The sequence below is a fragment of the Vicia villosa genome, linkage group LG1 (assembly GCF_029867415.1).
Source record: "Vicia villosa cultivar HV-30 ecotype Madison, WI linkage group LG1, Vvil1.0, whole genome shotgun sequence".
In the NCBI taxonomy this organism is placed as follows: domain Eukaryota; kingdom Viridiplantae; phylum Streptophyta; class Magnoliopsida; order Fabales; family Fabaceae; genus Vicia; species Vicia villosa.
In genome coordinates this window covers 186,874,551-186,894,815 of record NC_081180.1, presented here as the reverse complement: position 1 = coordinate 186,894,815, position 20,265 = coordinate 186,874,551, and the positions used below count along the sequence as shown (strand labels likewise).

General features: G+C 39.1%; 1 non-coding gene across 1 annotated transcript; it reads right to left on the bottom strand.

Moving 5' to 3' along the window:
- Positions 1-313: 313 nt before the first annotated feature.
- Positions 314-420, bottom strand: LOC131645380 (small nucleolar RNA R71). Its single transcript, XR_009297005.1, has one exon. It is a non-coding gene; the product is annotated as a small nucleolar RNA R71 (small nucleolar RNA).
- Between the last annotated feature and the right edge of the window lie 19,845 nt (positions 421-20,265).

The following is a 20,265-nucleotide window of genomic DNA, read 5'->3' as shown; positions in this document are numbered from 1 at the left end:
TATCGCACCACCTGCGATTGAAGCGAACAATTTCGAGCTGAAACCTTCACTGGTCCAAGCTGTTCAACAGAATCAATTCTCTGGAAGCCCTGTAGACGACCCCAATCTCCATTTATCCGTGTTCGTGCAATACGCCGACACTATCAAAGCCAACAACGTTAGTTCCGAAGCTATTCGATTACGCCTTTTCCCTTTCTCCTTGAGAGATAGAGCGAGAGCGTGGCTTCAATCCCTGCCTTCCAATTCCATAACTACGTGGGACGAATTGAAGAGAGTATTCTTAGCAAGATACTTTCCGCCTAGCAAAACTGCTATGCTTAGAGGTCAAATCAACGGATTTACCCAGAAAGATAACGAATCGCTTTTCGAAGCTTGGGAACGTTACAAGGACATGCTTAGAATATGTCCTCATCATGGACTTGAACCATGGCTGATCATCCATACCTTTTATGGTGGTCTCTTATATAACACTAAAATGACTATAGATGCCGCTGCTGGCGGAGCATTAATGGACAAACCCCATGATGAAGCATACAAACTCATAGAGAACATGGCACAAAACCATTACCAATGGGGAGGAGAACGCGCCGCTCTAGAGAAGGCCCAAACCAAAGGAGGAATGTACGAAATTAGTGGTATAGACCGCGTTAACGCTAAAGTAGACGCTTTAACTCAAAAGATCGAGAATTTGACCATCACTCCTTCAGCCACCGCTGCCGCTGTAGCACCTAACTGCGAGATTTGTGGATTGACTGGGCATGTAGTTGCTGAATGTCAACTCTTGACTGGAGTCCCATCTGATCAAGTAAATTACGCTCAAGGAAACCCTTATTCTAACACGTACAACCCTGGATGGAAAAACCACCCGAACTTTTCTTATAAGAACAACAATGCGTTGTACGCGCCTGGACAAGCACCTGCTGTACCACCTGGCTACCAAAAAGCGCCTGTAGCTGCTCAAAACACCCCTAGGAAGTCGAACCTAGAAATCATGATGGAGAACTTCATAGCTTCCCAACAACAAACCAATAAAGACTTCCTGAATCAAAACATCCACAATAGCGAGCAACTAAAACAACTATCGAACAAAGTAGATGCTTTAGCTACGCATAACAAAATGTTAGAAACTCAAATCTCACAAGTAGCTCAACAACAAGCACCTACTGCTGCCCCTGCTGGCACGTTTCCTGCTCAACCACAACCTAATCCTAAAGGACATGCGAACGCGATAACACTACGAAGTGGAACTAATTACGATGGACCCATAGATCCTAGAACCCAAAACGTACCCATGTCACAACAAGAGCCAAAGGAAACCCAAAAGAAAACAACCGACGAACAAACTGCTAAGACTGATGAGACCAATAACGAAGTGGAACCCGAAAAAGAGAAACCTTATGTTCCACCACCACCTTATAAGCCACCAATTCCTTACCCTCAAAGATTAGCTAAATCAAAAACCGAAGCGCAATTTAAAAGATTTGTAGAACTTCTGAAGCAATTAAACATAACCATACCATTCACAGAAGCCATAACTGAGATGCCTTCGTACGCTAAGTTCTTAAAAGAAATCTTATCAAACAAAAAGAAACTCGAGGATAACGAAACTATAACACTTACCGCTGAATGTAGCGCTATCATCCAAAACAACATGCCTCCAAAACTGAAAGACCCTGGTAGTTTCTCTATACCCTGCGTAATTGGAAAAACCATCATAGAGAAAGCCTTGTGCGATTTAGGAGCTAGTGTTAGTTTGATGCCTCTTTCGACCTGTAAGAAACTCAATCTAGGTGAGCTTAAAGCAACAAGAATGTCTCTTCAACTAGCAGACCGTTCAGTTAAATATCCTGTAGGAATGTTAGAGAATATCCCTGTTCGTGTAGGTCAATTCTACATCCCGACTGACTTCATCATTATGGATATCCAAGAAGATTCTAACATCCCGATCATATTAGGAAGACCATTTTTAGCGACCGCTGGTGCAATTATAGATGTAAAGCGAGGAAAGCTTACTTTCGAAGTAGGAGAAGAGAAAATAGAATTTATCCTTTCCCAATTCCTAAAAGCACCTTCTATAATTGACACATGCTGTTCTGCTGACATAATCGACGAGTGTGTCAAGGAAATAAAATCCGAACCAAATAAGGAAACCGAAACCCTAAGAATTCCTATGCCGCCAATTTTTGAAGATGACAACTGGCGTGAGGAATATCAAGATAACCACCTGAGTGAATGCTTAGCTTTAACCCCTGATCCTATACCTGGACCAAAGAAACCTGCTATAGAGCTGAAGACACTTCCTACCGATCTTAGATACGAATTTCTAGACGAAGAACTAAACCGACCAGTTATAGTGAACGCCAACTTAGGACGAACTGAGACTGAAAAATTACTTAATGTCCTAAGAAAATACCCTACCGCTTTAGGATACAACATATCAGATCTAAAAGGTATAAGCCCTTCTCTGTGTATGCACCGCATTATGCTCGAAGACGATAGTAAAACCTCTAGGGAACATCAAAGGCGAATAAATCCTATTATGAGCGATGTGGTTAAAAAGGAAATCCAAAAACTGCTAGAAGCTGGAATAATATATCCTATATCCGATAGTAAATGGGTTAGCCCTGTTCACGTCGTACCAAAGAAAGGAGGAGTCACTGTAATCACTAACGCAAAAGGAGAATCTGTAGCACAACGTACCCAAACTGGATGGAGGATGTGCATTGACTATAGGAAGCTAAATAAAGCTACCCGAAAAGACCATTTCCCTTTACCTTTCATAGATCAAATGCTCGAACGCCTAGCTAAACACTCACATTTTTGTTATCTGGATGGATACTCCGGATTTTTCCAAATTCCTATCCACCCTGACGACCAAGAGAAGACCACATTCACCTGTCCTTATGGTACATTCGCCTATAGACGAATGCCTTTTGGACTCTGCAATGCACCTGCGACCTTCCAAAGATGCATGATGGCAATATTTGCCGACTTCCTAGATGGGATAATGGAGGTCTTTATGGACGACTTCTCTGTCTGTGGAGGAAGTTTTGAAACATGTTTAGAAAACCTTGAAATGGTGCTTAGACGATGTGTAAGCGTAAACCTAGTCCTTAATTGGGAAAAATGCCATTTCATGGTGCGACAAGGAATTGTACTTGGACACATCGTATCAGATAGAGGAATCGAAGTAGATAAAGCAAAAATCGAAATTATCGAAAACCTTCAACCTCCCAAAACCGTTAGAGAAATAAGAAGTTTTCTGGGACATGCTGGTTTTTACCGACGCTTCATTAAAGATTTCTCTAAAATAACCAAACCCTTAACTGAACTACTCATGAAAGACGCCGAATTTGTTTTCACCGATAAATGCACTGAAGCATTTCAAACGCTTAAACAAGCATTGATCTCTGCGCCAATCATGCAACCTCCCGACTGGAATGAGCCTTTCGAAATAATGTGTGACGCAAGTGATTATGCCGTAGGAGCCGTTCTAGGACAAAGAAAGGATAAGAAACTACATGTCATATATTATGCGAGTAGAACCCTAGACGAAGCTCAGATGAATTATGCCACGACAGAAAAAGAATTATTAGCTGTCGTATTCGCATTAGACAAATTCCGTTCTTACCTGGTAGGAGCCAAAATAATCATATACACTGACCACGCCGCCATTAGGTACCTCCTAACCAAAAAGGACGCTAAACCAAGACTTTTGAGATGGATCTTGTTACTGCAAGAATTCGACCTAGAAATTAAAGATAAGAAAGGCACTGAAAATGTCGTAGCAGACCACCTCTCTCGATTGGAAAATCGGAAACCCGAACAAGTACCAATTGACGATGATTTCCCTTATGAAAGACTCATCGCCCAATTAGAAGCAAATGAATTCGAACCATACCGTCCAAACTCTGAAACCAACAAATTAGCTGAAATAGCTTTAGCCCGATCTGACGCACCTTGGTATGCAGATTTCGTAAATTACCTAGCTGCTGGTGTGCTTCCTCCTGATCTAAGCTACCAACAGAAGAAGAAATTCTTCCATGACCTAAAACATTACTATTGGGACGACCCACTCCTTTTCAAAAGAGGCCCTGATGGAATCTTTAGACGTTGTGTACCCGAGGAAGAGATAAGAAGCATAATAACACACTGTCATTCTGCACCGTGTGGAGGACACCATAGCACATCTAGAACCTGCGCCAAAATCCTTCAATCTGGACTTTTCTGGCCCAACCTGTGGAAAGACGTCTATTTTGCTGTACTAAGCTGTGATAGATGCCAACGAACTGGAAACATTTCAAGACGCGATGAAATGCCTCAAAAAGGCATTCTAGAAGTAGAAATATTTGACGTCTGGGGAATAGACTTCATGGGACCGTTTCCGTCATCGTTTGGAAATCAATATATACTCGTAGCCGTCGATTACGTTTCAAAATGGATAGAAGCTATCGCTTCTCCTACAAACGATACACGAGTAGTTATTAAACTTTTCAAAAACGTCATCTTTCCTAGGTTCGGTGTGCCAAGATTGGTAATTAGCGATGGTGGTTCCCATTTCATTTCAAGAATACTTGAGAAACTCCTTCGAAAATATGGAGTAAATCATCGAATAGCCACACCATATCATCCACAAACAAGCGGTCAAGTAGAAGTATCTAACCGCGAAATAAAACAAATATTGGAGAAAACTGTTGCTATATCGAGGAAAGATTGGTCAACCAAGCTAAATGAAGCTTTATGGGCTTATAGAACAGCTTTCAAAACTCCAATAGGAACTACACCATTCAAACTCGTTTATGGAAAATCATGCCACCTACCAGTAGAGTTAGAACATAAAGCCTATTGGGCCATTAAGAACTTAAACCTAAACTACACTGCCGCTGGTGAGAAACGACTTCTAGACATAAACGAATTAGAAGAACTTAGACAAGACGCTTACGAAAACGCCAAAATCTATAAAGAGCGAACGAAAAAATGGCACGACAAGCGTATATCTAGGAAAAATTTTAGCATAGGCGATAAAGTGCTCTTATTTAATTCTAGACTAAAATTATTTCCTGGTAAGTTACGATCTAGATGGTCTGGCCCTTTCGAAATAACTAACATATTTCCGAGTGGAGCGATAGAAATCAAAGGAGAAACCGTCAAACCTTTTGTCGTAAATGGGCAACGTCTTAAGTATTACCATCATCTCGAATACGATGAAAACATCGAAGTTTTTAAACTTGACGAACTGCCCGCTTTTTCGAAAAAATAGTTTTCTATTTTTAAATCGTCGAGCTTACGACATTAAACAAAGCGCTTGGTGGGAGACAACCCACATTTATTTATTCTTCTATTTTATTTTATTAAAACTTTAATTTTTCTATTTTTTTTTATTTTTATTTTTCATTTTTAAAACTTTATTCTATTTTTAATTTTAATTTTAATCATTTTTGATTTTTCATACATCTTATAATAATTATTATAATTATAACTACTATCTTGATTTGAGAAAATATTTCCGTTATAATTATATCTATTATTATAACTTGTTACCTAAGCTTAATTTTAACTTTTTTATTTTAAATTAACACTAGCCTAATTCTAACTTATCCTAATATTTTCAACTTCTAGGTTTTTCATTTAATTACTAACTACGATGCAAGAAGTTGACAATATGGAAGTTGTGTTCCGTGGTAGAGGACAAGAAGCAAGATTTAACAAGCTGGCTGAAAGACACATGGAATTGACTTGCTATCCTCACCAACCAACTATGGTGAAGCTTGGTATCGAAGAAAGCATCCTACACCTGCTTAACCAAATCGGTTGGACTGGTTCTCACTTGTTCCGCAAGTTTAGCACTTATAGGAAGCTCACTCTGGAATTCTTGAGCTCCCTGACCTATCTTCCAAACTGTGGACAAGGACTGAAAAAAGGAGTTATTCTCTTTAGACTCTTTGGTATGGAGTTTAATTTCTGCATCCGAGATTTTGCTGAAATGTTAGAACTACCTCATGGACCTGATGCATACGCCCAAGTAGCTGAAGAAAATCTTCCATACTGGGAGTTGGAAAAATACTGGGGCAAGATCACTGGAAACGACAACCCTGAAGAGAATGAATTTCAATCTGAGAACATCCACAATCCTGCTTTCCGCTACTTTCACAAGATCCTTGCTCACTATATTTTTGGCAAACCAGATAATGTCACTGAAGTAACTAGAGAAGAGTTGTTCATCATGTTTTGTACATCTCAGAATCGCCCGGTCAATGCCATCGCATTCATGCTAACAAACTTCGAGCGCATCACGCAAGACGAAGTTTCACCCATTAGGATTGGCGGATTTGTCACTATGATCGCTAATGCCATAGGAATGAGAGTGCCTTTGCTTAGATTGACACCTTTTGGTACCCATACCTCTATGGACATCAATTTCTGCTTTAATCGAGGTATCATCGGTAATCTTGGACCTGATCGTTTTGAATTGCTCATTGATAACAAAGTTTGGTATCAGTTCACCTTACCAAATCCTAGGACAAGTGTGCACAACCCTACCAACTGGCTTTACTATGGTCAGATTCCTGAGAGAGAGCCATCACCTGAGACTCCTCAAGCTTATGAACATTTTGATGAGGAAATGCCTGCATCTGAATCTGAACCGGAAACACCTCCTGGTTATTATGAACCTCTTCCTGTTGATGAACCCATTCCTGATTATGAACCTCTTCCTATTGACGAGCCTGTATCTGAGTATGAACCTGAAACTCGTTCTGAAGATTCCGTTGAAGATCACACTGTTGATATGACTGATGTCGAGGTCGAGCAACAACAACCCGCTACATCTACCGCTTCGGTGAATCAAAGAATGCCTAATCTGAATACGCACGAACAAGCAATCAATGCGCTACAACAAGATGTACAACATGTGCGCAACGAGCTTCACACTTTGCAAATGCATTTCTTCGATTTCATCGACACCGTCAATGCTCAGTTCGACGAAGTTTTCAAACACATTCAGTCTAATCAGAACAACAATAGACGTGGCTAGATGTTACCGTATTAGATTATTAGATTTTTATTTCTAGTTTTAGTAATTTCTATTCTTAGTTTAGATTTACATTTTTCTGCACTTTTCCATTCTGCTATTGTTAACACTCAGTACTGGTTTAATTTTAAATGCAATATTTTATTCACTACTGCTGCTGTGTTATAATATTCTGCTGCTGTGTTATAATACACTGCTATTAACTGCTATATATATTTGCCTGGCTATCACTCTTTGCTGTTAATAGTATTAAAATAAGACATTGTTCTGAACTGATGGACACTTTTTGCTGTTAATGGTATCAGTCAGCACTGTCTGGTCACCTGCATGCGTGACCCACTTGTCTGCCACAGGAGACGCCCGTCTCCATCTTTGTGGGACCAGTTGGCACGAAACAAGGGACAGGAGACGCACGTCTCCATGCTCTGCCCCAGCAGACTGGCTGCCTGAGACGCACGTCTCCCAAGGCTAGCAGTCTGCATTTGACCACGCAGACCATTCCTCTCTCCCTCTTGAATTTTGAATTTGAATTTCAAAATTCATTCTCCTCATTCTTCCCCTATTTATTCCATTTAAACTCCATTAACCTCATTCATCCTCCATCATTCACCTCTTAAACTCCATTCATTTCCCATTTCTCTATTCTATTCAAAAATTCAAACACCACCATTAATCCATATTTAATTCTCCATTTACCACACCATTTTCAAACCTCACTATAAAACCACACCACCACCACTCTTATTCTTCACAACCTTCATACCATTTCTTTTCTACCATTCTAATACCATCTTTATTTTTCATCTTCAAACTCATCATGCCTCCACGTTCAATCATCCGTAGTGTGCGTCCTGAGAGACCACCCCCTAACCTTAACAATATTATATTCCGCGAAGACGACAATGATGCTCAAAGAACCAAATACCTCGCTTTCTACGAACGTTCGGTTGTTCCCACAAAATTTGTGAACACCGAATGTCTAGAAACTCTAGGCCTCATTGATGGTGTTACCCGTTTACTCACTAAATCTAGCCTACACCATCTCTGTACCGAACTCGTACCCACTTATGAGCCGCTCGTCTTAGAATTCTTGAGTTCTTTCAGTTACGACACTCCTTCTGATCAACCACTCTCAACCGGTAGCATCCAATTTAGGATGTTCAACCGTGAATATACACTGGATCAAGAAGTTGTGGCTACGTACTTGAATTTCAATACATCACCGAATGCTCTCCGCAATATCTTTCAAGAACTCAATGGTCGTTCATGGGAACAACATGCCTTCGACCTATGGTTTCACCTCACTGGCGAAGTTCAAACTGGTTGGAGGGCCCTACATGCTTCTCACATTCAAAACCCCGCTATACGTTATTTTCAACGTGTTTTGGGGCATACTATTTTTGCGCGATCCAACAACCACAAGGTAAATCAACATGAACTATTCTTCCTTTACTGTGCGCTAAACAACATCCGTTTTAATGCCGCACCGTTTATGCTCCAACACATCCAAGGCTGTGTCAACGCCCCTGCTACAAATCCCTTTTTGTTTGGCGGAATTATTACTTCCTTGGCCTGTGCTTTAGGTCTTGGTGACGAGCTCCTTTCACTCTCTCATCTCATGATGCCTGCTCAATCACTTGACCTCACCTATTGCCGTGACTCCCACTTGGTTTCACCACGCCATGATGGCCGATACACCTTGGTCGTCAACAAAGTTCTGATTCCTTATGTCATCCTTCCATGTCCTGAAAGAATCAACATCCGTTATGTTCAGCGTTGGAGGCTTATTGAAGACAATCCTCAAGATAACCAACCTGATCATCCTAATGAACCTATGGATGCAAATGAAGAAGAGCTCAACCAAGGACAAGCTGATGTCAACCAACCTCCTCCAAACAACCCTCCGCCTATCACTCTTGAAGCCATGTATGCTGCTATTCAACGCCAAGATCAACTCGTTCAAGCTATGCAGACAAACCAAACTGAAACAATTAGGCTCATCCGAGAGATGCAACAGGAGCACCGTGACTATGCTATTAGGAACGAAAGTCAATACGCTGAAATTGCCACATATTTGCATGATCTTGACATTCGTGTTAATGACTCTCCTGATAGACGTCGCCGTGTTCGTACAAGAGGCGCGAGCAGTTCTCGAAACCGCAACAATGAGGAGTAGTTCTTATGCACTGAGGACATTGCATCATCTAAGTCTGGGGGAGTCGTATTATTTATATTTCCTTTAGTTTTATTTCCCTTCAGTTTATTTCCCTTCCTTGTAATGTTTTTCTAATTCAATAAAGAATATTTATGGAATTTAAGTCTTATATGTATAATTCCGTAGTTATTTCAATTTCTTCCATTTCCTTGAGCCATAACAAAAAATTTTTTGCTCCTAAACGATAAACGCAAACCCCACACGTTCAAGAAATACGAAGCTACTCAATCACTCAACGAACCGAAACTGAATTAATCAATATCCTTATTGTCGCAACACTCTAAAACCCCCGAGTATACATAACCGATTTGAATACCCGTTATACCAAAACCATCGACTTTAAGTTTTGAAATAACCCTTAGTAGTTTATTCTAGCAGTCGGCACCGTCTTAGATACAAACTACGCAGAGAGTCGATGAATATAAGTGTATGATCCTCATAATAATTATGTGTTCAGCTATAAGAAGAAATGTGCCTACTAAGTAAGGTGATCCTCACAAGATCATTTAACCTAACGGTCGCAAATCTCATATACAAAGAATTTAAAAACTCACTGTCGATTGGTTCAGAAGTCATCTGGTAATGAACTTGGTAGGAAGGACTATTGTCCGATTCCCCACAATCTACAAGTGAATGCTAAGGAGTATACCACATATTGTGCCAGAACTCCATGAGAAGGATCATAGTCACTAACCGACTACTTTGCTATGTGCGTGTCAAGATAATGGGCTTAATGTGATTGCGCGCGAATGAAAAGGGTGAAACATGATGACAAGTCAAATAGGTCGAGCTATAATGGCATGATTCGGATTGGTATGCATACTGGGAGTTGTTTAGTGTTGTTACTATAGGTTTATTGCTAAGATTCGTTACTTCCGAATAAGAACACTATGTAGCTAAGTATGACTGAACGACGTGGTGGAAGTGTGTTTCATTTATCTTTATCTTCTTATTTTGCTTGAGGACAAGCAAAGGTTCAAGTCTGGGGGAATTTGATAACACGATTTTATATCGTATATTTAGCCTAAAAACCATAGATATTTATAGCATTTTCCATTTATTATGTCAATTTATTATGATATTACGCGTGTATTTGCTTTGTTTCAGGTTTTACACTTCAATTCCGACTATTTGCGAAAAGGAAAGAAAATCGAGCTTAAATGACCAATATTTATGCTTAAAAGACGAAAAGGGTGCTGAAACTAAAGAGGGGTGCAATTAGGACCCAAAAGGCCCAAAAGAGACGAACCAGCCCACAAAGGAACAAAATTGCGTGGCCCAAACCTGCCCAGCAAGTGGAGACGCACGTCTCCACATCCTCCATGCCACGTCAGCAAAGGGAGACGCACGTCTCCATGTTCCTACATCTTCTCCACTTGAGACGCACGTCTCAAGTCACGTACCCAGTCTCCCTGAAGAATAGGAGACGCACGTCTCCAAGTCCCGGTCTGCAAAAAGTCCCGTTTTTCACGCAAAGCAACTGCAAAGCCTCACCTATAAATAGAGGCAGTCACTTCAGTCCAAACAGTCCGATTTCCTGCCAACGAAGTGCTGCCGAAATTGTACCGCGAACTGCTTTTCTTTATTCTGTCTTCATTTAACCGTCTATTTTCTCACAACGATTTCTACACTGGAAATTGTTGTGAACTTTTCATAGATCTAGCCTTACGTTAGATTTATCGCTTTATTTTCCTTGTTTATATTTTCTGCCATTTAAATTCCGAAGAACGATCCAGCCAACCTGTGGTGGAAGTTCGAGTACTTCAAGATTCAATTCAATCCAGATTCATTTTAATTCAGGTTTTTTATTTACCGCCTTATTTATATTATTTATTTGCATGATATATTATATGCCATTTAATATGCTTATTATTATGAACCGAACCGATTTATGTATGTTTAATCGTATTAATATGTCTGGCTAAAATACTAAAGGTGTCGGTATGTAAAGTAAGTTAACCGTAGGGGTCCGAAATAAATTGGCTTAAATTATGTTTTATTAATTATCACTTATTTTTGGTTTATATGTCTAGTTTAATTAGTAAGTCTTAAAACCAATAGAGCGAAAGTTTGAGGGATTAGGACGGTCAAAGGTTAAAATCAATAGAGCGAAAGTTTGAGATCTTTAACTGGATAGTAGACATAGGACATTAGTTTTAAGGATGGCGAAAGCGTATTAAAACTAATTGGAACTTATTTATTTTCAAAAATTGTTTTTACACTCGAGCGGGATGGCGAAAGCGTACGTTAGGGGTATTAGCTTGCTCCGAGTCAACAGAGCGAAAGTTTGAGATTAGGAGATTTAAATAGATAACAACCTCGTAAAATAGGCATTTTATTAATTACATTGTTTCCAAAAAGCTCTTCTAAAATCTAATGGGATGGCGAAAGCGTACATTAGGATTAGGACAGTAGTCTGACTCAACAGAGCGAAAGTTTGAGACGAGGATTTTTAATCAATTGGAATTAGTAAAGATTTTTAATTTAATTATGCAAAAGCCAATGGACCTTCGGATTACCTTTAGTTAAACGAAATACATACTGACACCTGTCTTTTATTATTACTCTTTATTTTCTCACAATCACTTTCCCTTAGGAACAATCGAAAATTTTAGTACTCCTAGCTTTACATAGTAACCTTAGATAACGGTAGATCGATTCATAGTCCCTGTGGATTCGATATCTTTTAAAACTACACGACACGACTGTGCACTTGCAGTTATCAGATTTATAGACACGTAAAGTCGCGATCAGGCAACGGTATTCTTATCCCAAAATAAAAGAATTCCTGAACCAATTACCCCTCATGGTAGAAAAAGTTCTTTTATCCCCAGTGAAGAAGATCTTTCATCTCCAGTGAAGAAGTTCTTCCATCTCAATAAGAAAGGATGCTTGTCTTCCCCAGAGAAGTTGAAAGCATGCAAAACCATTCATCACCCGTGTTATCTGCACCGTGTTGAAGAACATTTGCCAAGTATCTGGTTGTATTGCGACGTTGGTCCGTCTCCAGTATATACTTCTTTGTCTGTCAGTATCGTCAGCATGCATACGACATTCATAACATCCATCATTTATACATACTTGCATCATTTATGCATTCTTGCATTTTTCAATGTTTGCTTCAAAATCACTCGTTTAGGATATATCTATCCCAAAAAAAAAAAAAAAAAGAAGAAAAGAAAAAAAAGAAAAAACAGACAATAGAACCCTATCTTTACCAGAGATTCAAATTCCGATCCCCCAAATAGAGTCGTGAAAAACAGACAATAAGCAATAGCCTCGTCATCTGAGCAGCTTATGTCTTTTCCAAAAGACTTTTCCTCTCTAGGAAATCAATCATGAAGACCATGTGACAATCAGGGCCTTATTACTGTTCACAAGGCTGAATAACCAGTAATTTCCCTAGCAAAGTCTCCAGGATCATATTATCACTCGGCTGATAATTGATCATGTCTTCAAAACCGCTATCACGAGGCTGGTAGTCGGTAACCTTTTGTTCTGGTTATATTATTTAACAAGTCTATCACCATGCTGATAGTCGGTAATATTAACCGAACCTTTGAAACTCTTTTTACCATGTCAAGTCTATCACCATGCTGATAGTCGGTAATACAGTTTCATACCCTTCACCTTCGCATTATTTAACAAGTCTATCACTATGCTGATAGTCGGTAATGTCGATAGGTAAGCTTTTCTTACAAAGCTATCATTCCCCGGTGAAGCATACACTTGCTTTCCCGAAAAGAAAAAAAAAACGGATTCTCTTCCTAAAACGGATTGAGACATCCTTCCCGATCTCTTGTCCCCAGTGGAGTCAGTTCTTGATATCCCCTCGGTAAAGATATCCTTGCATCATTCGCAATTTTGGTATCTTAGGTCCAAAATTTGCGTCTTCTGATATTTAAGTCTCTTCCACCCTATCAAAACGAAGATTTTCAATCTTCATGTCTCAGGTTGAAGAAACTTAAATAGGGGCATCTGTCATACCCCAATTTTTGACCTAAGATACCACCTCATATCATTTGCATATGCATCATTTGCATCTCTAACAAATTGCATAGCTTATGTTTGCTACTTGTGCTCAGCAGGGGTTAATCAAGAAATCACTCATCAGTACAAGAAACAACCAATTAGGGTTTTGTTCTCCCTTCATCTCAAATGAACTATCTTCATTAACAGTCAACATTTGATCCTCAAAGGTTCACTTCCACAAGCTCAAAAGCTCTGAATCAACCAGATTAGGGTTTTGACTGAAGACAGCATACTCCTGACTTTTGCTCAGGATTTGATCTAATGACTTAGGACATGACCTCAAGACCCCAAGTACATCATTTTGACCTAATCTATTGGCTCAAGACATCTCCTACACAAAGATTGATCAAACAAATCATCAGACTAGGGTTTTGAACTATCAGGGACTGAAAATCAGGGATCACATTTGGGAAACCCTAAAAAGCTCCAGGGCATCAATCAAAGTGTTCAATCATCTTCAAATAATCACTATGACAATATCCAATGGAAATTGTATCTCAATTCAAGATCCACAATCATCAATTTCATCAGGTCGACAATTAGGGTTTTTGACCTAATTCACCTGAACAACTGACTTTTTAATCAGAACATGGTGCCACAACTTAAACCATGGCTCAAGGTCCTCCAATAACTCAATGTGATTCATTCATACCATTCATTTGGTGAGGATAGCTTGGTTCATTTGAAATCTCCAGAAACGCGATTCGTCTGAAAAAGTCAACTGTACAAGATCACCATTGACTTTTTGGAAATTTTGGTCAACCATGACTTTTGAAGTTTTAAATCATCAATATATGATATTTGAAGTCATTTGATCAAGGAAAATCAAGAAAATCAATCAAGAATCAAAAAGTCAAAAGTTTGACTTTCCATACTTAGAAAATTTTCTAAGTGTTTTTCAATGGTTTTTTCCAAATTTTGGAAGGGAATAACTCAAAATTTCACCTACAAACTGAAAAAAACTTCCAACATGAAAGTTGTAGATTTTGATCCAATGAACAACTTTATCACATATAATTTTTTTTCATAAGATCAACCATTTAAGAGATATGGAGCTTCAAAATCACCATCTTTTGAAAATTTCACTTAAAATCTCATTTTCTTCAAAGTTCATGGATCTTTTTCACCCATTTCCTTAAAGGTCTTGAAGAAACTTTTAACTAGGGTTTTGAAGTATACAACAAGAGCTTTCCAAAATGTCCAAGAGCATGAAAAAATATGGAGTGTAGCTATGGCTTTGAATTTCTCCATTAGTGACCATTTCACTTGAAATTTCAAGTCATTTTTGCCAAAGTTATGCACTATTTTACCTTATGATGCAAGCAATGACATATACATGCAATAATTGGGAGATATTTCTGGTTTGTAGACAGATGGGAAAGAGATAAGAAGCATAGCAAATTTTAACCATGGTTTAGTCATTTTAACCATATGCAGTTAATGTGAAAGATTCCATTTTATCTCTTAAGCCAAATCACCACTCTTTGATCCACTTGCAAAGGCTTGTATTCAGAAAGCTTGGCCTATAAATAGAGGTCATTTCCACTCTTCAAATAACACCAAAACCTCATAAGCATAGGTTTTCTCTTCCTTTCTTGAATTGCAAGTTTCATAGTTTTCAAAAGAGGTAAAAATCCCAACCTCTAAACCATTGGAGTTCTGAGCAAAGTGATGGTTCCCACAACTCATAAACATCATATGGAAGTTGTTTGAACCTTAGAAACACCCCAAAACACCCCAAATCTCAGAATCACTCTTCAACCTCCAAATATGCATAACACTAGCCTTATCATGCCAAAATCAATTCCAAGCCAATTCTGTCCAAACTAACACTTCCAACACCTCATATATGTCACATATGAACTATCCAAACACTCACCATCAACCTGTAACCTCATAATCATCAAGCTCGATTCATACTTGGCCCTACTGCAGATCGGGTTCCATGGAGTGATCCAGATGAATTCAATCCATTCCAGGCATCCAAACATGTTCCATAATCATCATTGAAGCTGTCCAGATTAAGAAACAACATCTGGAACATCTCATTTGCATAATTCGATTCTCAGTTTTGCCATTTTTAAGGTAAGCCCTCTTGAACTTCAAACTCCATGAATCATGCATCATAAATGAAATATTGCTTTGCCATCTTGTTTCTGCACTATCACTGATCATTAACCCTCAATCAATTTCATAATTCATCAATCATACACGATTTCATGATCAATCTCAGAATTAGGGTTCTTCGTGTTCATCAGAAAATCAATGGCCTTAGAATGAAAATAAATGAAATTAAAGATCACCATCATGTTCCTTATGAAAAACCGAGTGAGATAGACTATCTACTTGATCAATTTGGTTCAGTTTCAAAGATTTTCAAAAATCAAATTAGGGTGTGTTTCTTGGCGCCATTTTTCTTCAGAAAGTTCAAACATTCGTTTTTAAATATAATTAAATGGAAGCAAGCATATTACAAGCTGCGCGCGCAGCTCAGTTGGTCATTGTTTTGGTTGGCAAGCGTGGGTGCGTGGGTTCAAACCCTTGTGAAGACAAAACCATTTTTTTAACACTTATTTTTTTTCATTTTTTACACAACTTCATTTAATTAATTAACTAATCAAATCAACTCTTTTTTACTTCATTTTTTGTACACTTCTCATTTAATATATATATTTTATGAATATCCAAAAAAATCACAAAAAAAATATTTATTTAATGTGTTTTTATTAAGTTTAAAGTGACTTGTTTTTAAATGTTTTTAATACTTTAAAAATAGTTTTTTCACTTGATTTTCAAAACTTAATCACTTGTAAATATTTTGTGATCAAATCCTAATCACTTAGGTCTTAATTAAGCATAAATTTTTTTTTATCTTAATTAAGTTGACTTTTGTCAAAATTCAAACTGTTTTAAAACAAACGATCAAAGTTTTTCAAAACAATAAACTATTTCTTTTTGGTTTTCTTTTCAAAAAAAAACTCTTGATCAAATCTTTTTGGATTGATCAATTGATTTTCAAAAAAACTGGGCCTCTCGAATATTAGAGAGTATAAGTCCCATTCTTTTTTCTTTGTACAGTTTTTCTTTAAACAGAAAACTTCTTTCAAAACAAAACTTTCAAACTGTTTTCAAAAGCGAAACCTCGCGTTTTTTTAACAAAACAATCAACCATGTTTTATAAAATAAAACAGGGGCCTCCTGTTTACCTAGAAATATGGTAAACAAGCGTTAGTTTCCTTTTTAAAGGTTACTTTTGCGGAATCAACTAGAATATTCCAGGACTAATTGCATTAATTTGTTTATTACGTGTATCTAGTCTGTATTAAATGCAGCAATAACTTTAAAGTAAAAGTAAATACTGAAATTAAAGGCTTTTAAAATAACTAAAAGCAATAGAAAGCAGTAAATGTGCACTGAAAATGAAAGATAACATAAAATGATTGCATAAATTAGACTGGTACGCATACGTACATTCCAAAGTTGCACTCGTCACTCATTTTGCACAGAGATTTGAGTTTACTTGTGTTTTGTAGAAAATGCGGACCCTAAACTGTTCCTATGGAACTTGCTTAAATAGTAAAAATAAAATAACTACTACTAACGGTCGACTGATTATCAGTCAACACGTGTCTTCGACATGCAAGATCTTCAACTGTGAGACCTCCACGCGTCCTGTGAAAACTGCTTGAAACTGCCTCTTAACTTCTGATGCCTTCCGACTTCAGGGCTATACTTAAACAAAAAGTCTAAGTTTTTCTGTTTGTTCTAGTCGAACATGCATATTGACTAATTCTAGTCGAACCTTGGCAATAATGATTTATAGATAGTCGAACGTCAGCTTTGACTAAACAAGACCTTTTAGTCAGACTTTTCTCTTTAGATTCTTTAATAATCTCACCTGTTTTAGGGATTATTTACCATTATTTAATAAGTCGAAATCCTAGGGTAACACCTCCACATAGGTATAAGTCCCATTCCCTTACATGAAATTAGGTATTTAATTGTACATACACCTTTTTGTACATACCTCGATCAATTTGATTTTTAACCTCGAATAACAAATCAAAAATGAAGGTTTTCTTTAAATCTTCCCAAAAATACCATGGGCCTCCATGTAGGTATAAGTCCCAAGCCCCTTTGTAAATACTTGTTTACATAGCTTTTGAATAAACTCAATGGGCCTCTCCCCGAGTATAAGTCCCGAGCCCCCGTGTATACAAACGGATCATCCTTACAGGTATATTTCCTTCATAAACTCCATTATATACACACACCTTATCATATATAACTATTCATACTTGCTCATATTTGTTCATGTACTTGTTAATATTTGTTCGTACTTGTTCATATTTTGTGATCATGTCATATATACTTGTTCAACTTAGTACAACACTAGGTTCCCCATAGCCTCCTATTGGGCTTCGTGCAAAGAATCTCCCTAGTTTAGGTTAGGACATAGAGTATGGTTTCCCGGTGAAATCGCTCTAAGAGCTCAAACCAACTATACCACGCCTCCTCTTGGGCTTCATACAAATGACTTGTCCCTCCCATAGCCTCCTCCTGGGCTTACAATGCAAGGACCCTCGATTGTCCCTCCCATAGCCTCCTCTTGGGCTTACAATGTAAGGACCCTCGGATAGCCTCCTCTTGGGCTTCGTACAAGGACCCACGGGCTTCTTATAAGCATCCCCAATATCCAAAACAAATACCCTAGGAGATTAGACATTTATCATCTCTATGATAGGAGTATCTCATCTATATCATCACAAACAATCAATCAATCAAATTTCTTTTTTTGCCACAAGGCTGGCTAATCAATCAAACCTTTTGCCACAAGGCTGGCTGATTAATCAAAGTTTTTGCCACAAGGCTGGCTTCGTCGAAACTTTTGCCACAAGGCTGGCTGATTAATCAAAAAATTTTGTCACAAGGCTGACTTATCAAAAGTTTTTGCCACAAGGCTGGCTAATCAAACTTGTTTTTGCCACAAGGCTGGCTAAACAAAAAAACATCTTTATCATTCTAAGCACCATAAGTGGCACAGCCCAGGGCTTATAATGAAAAGATTTCAAACAAAATCAAACAGATGTATGTGATGATATAGATTAGATACATCGAGCATTGAGATGACATTTGTCTCTTTTCCTTTGCTTCCACTAGCATAAGTGGGAACTACGATTGCTCTGACTTTCTCAACATCCCTTTGAGAATACGTAGGCACAAGGTCGTATCCTTGGCGAGCAAAACTTCTCCCTCAAACCACTCAAACCTTAGCACCCGTAGACCCCGAGCTACAGATGCTCTGATTCCCTCTAAGGGATATGTGTGCAGAAGATTGCGATGATCTTTGCGAGCATAATCAAACAAACACCTTAGGTCCCACCTATCTCACAACAACAGAACCTCCTCAATAGCATAGAAAGAAATGAACATAACAAAGAAGCCTATAGAGTACTATAGATACGTTGGGTGCTAATACCTTCCCTTCGTATAACCAACCCTCTTACCCAAGATCTCTCCCCACTTTTGCATTGCTTTTAATTTTGTGTTATTTGATTTGCATATCTTTTAAGGTTATTGCAACTTTTTTCCTTTTCCTACTTTGGAAATAATAAAAAGTTTGGTCGTGACAAAAAAACAAAATCATTTTCTTGAGCATCGAGCCCAAAGAAGGCATCAGGTGTCTCATCCCCGATTTTTCACGCGACAGGAATACCTTGTTCATCATCCACTGGTAAGTGGCTCCGGTGTTTTTGAGTCCAAAGGGCATTACGTTGTAGTAGTAGTTTCCCGACTCGGTCATGAACGTCGTGCACTGCTTGTCGAACCTCGCCATGGGGATTTGGTTGTAACCTAAATAAGCATCCATAAAAGACAACAATTTATAACCGGCCGGGTTGTCGACCAGTCTGTCAATGTTAGGTAATGGATAAGCATCTTTGGGACAAGCCCGGTTAACATCAGTATAATCAACGCACATTCTCCATTTTCCATTAGATTTTTTAACTAGTACAACGTTTGAGAGCCAAGTTGAATACTTGGCCTCGGAAATAAAATTTTCCTCTAGGAGGTCTTTTACAGCTTTCTCGGCAGCCTCCGCTTTCTCGGGAGACTGCCGACGCCTATGTTGAACTATTGCCTTTGCGGCTGGATCAATGGAGAGATGATGGCAGGCGACCTCAGGGTCGAGTCTAGGCATTTCAGCTGTGCTCCAAGCGAACAGGTCGGTGTTGGCGCGAAGGCAAGCTATGAGTTGTTTCCTCGGCTGATCGGGGATGTCCTTGCCGATCTTCACGGCCTTGTCAAGGTTGTCGCCCAGCGGGACGAGCTCAAAGTCGTCGTCTGGGATAGGTCGGACGGGGTGAGCTGTCTTAGGTTGCGGCTCTTCACTGTTCTTCAGTTCTTCTTTCGTGAAGCGAGCGTCGAGGTCGACTGAGCTGACGTTGGTCGGTTGCTGAGGATCTTCTCGAGGAGGCTTGTCTTCGGCTCTTGGTTTCTTGTTGGAGTTGGAGGGAGGAGTGATTAGCTGTAACCCCTTCATCGACGCGTCGAATATCCTTCTAGCTGCTTCAATGTCGGCGTTGATGGTGGCTACTCGTCCCCTTTTTGTGTAGAACTTCATCTTTAGGTGCACGGTCGAGGGGACGGCCGTGAGTTTAGCTAGAGTGGGGCGTCCGATGATGCAGTTGTAGAGGGTCTTGCAGTCGATCACCAGAAACCGTGTCTTAACCTGTCTGGAAGCCTCTCCTTCCCCGAAAGTGACGATCAGTTCGACGTAACCCCAGGGTTTGGTGGTCGTCCCGTTGAAGCCCTGGAGGTCGGAACCTACATATGGAGTGAGGTGGGAGTCGTCCAGCTTGATGGTCTCAAAAAGATAAGAATACATGATGTCGACCGAGCTTCCCTCGTCGATCAGGATCCGACGGACATCAAAATTTGTCATCCTCGCTCGAACGAGTAGGGGGATTGTAGCATTTGGGGCTCCGCC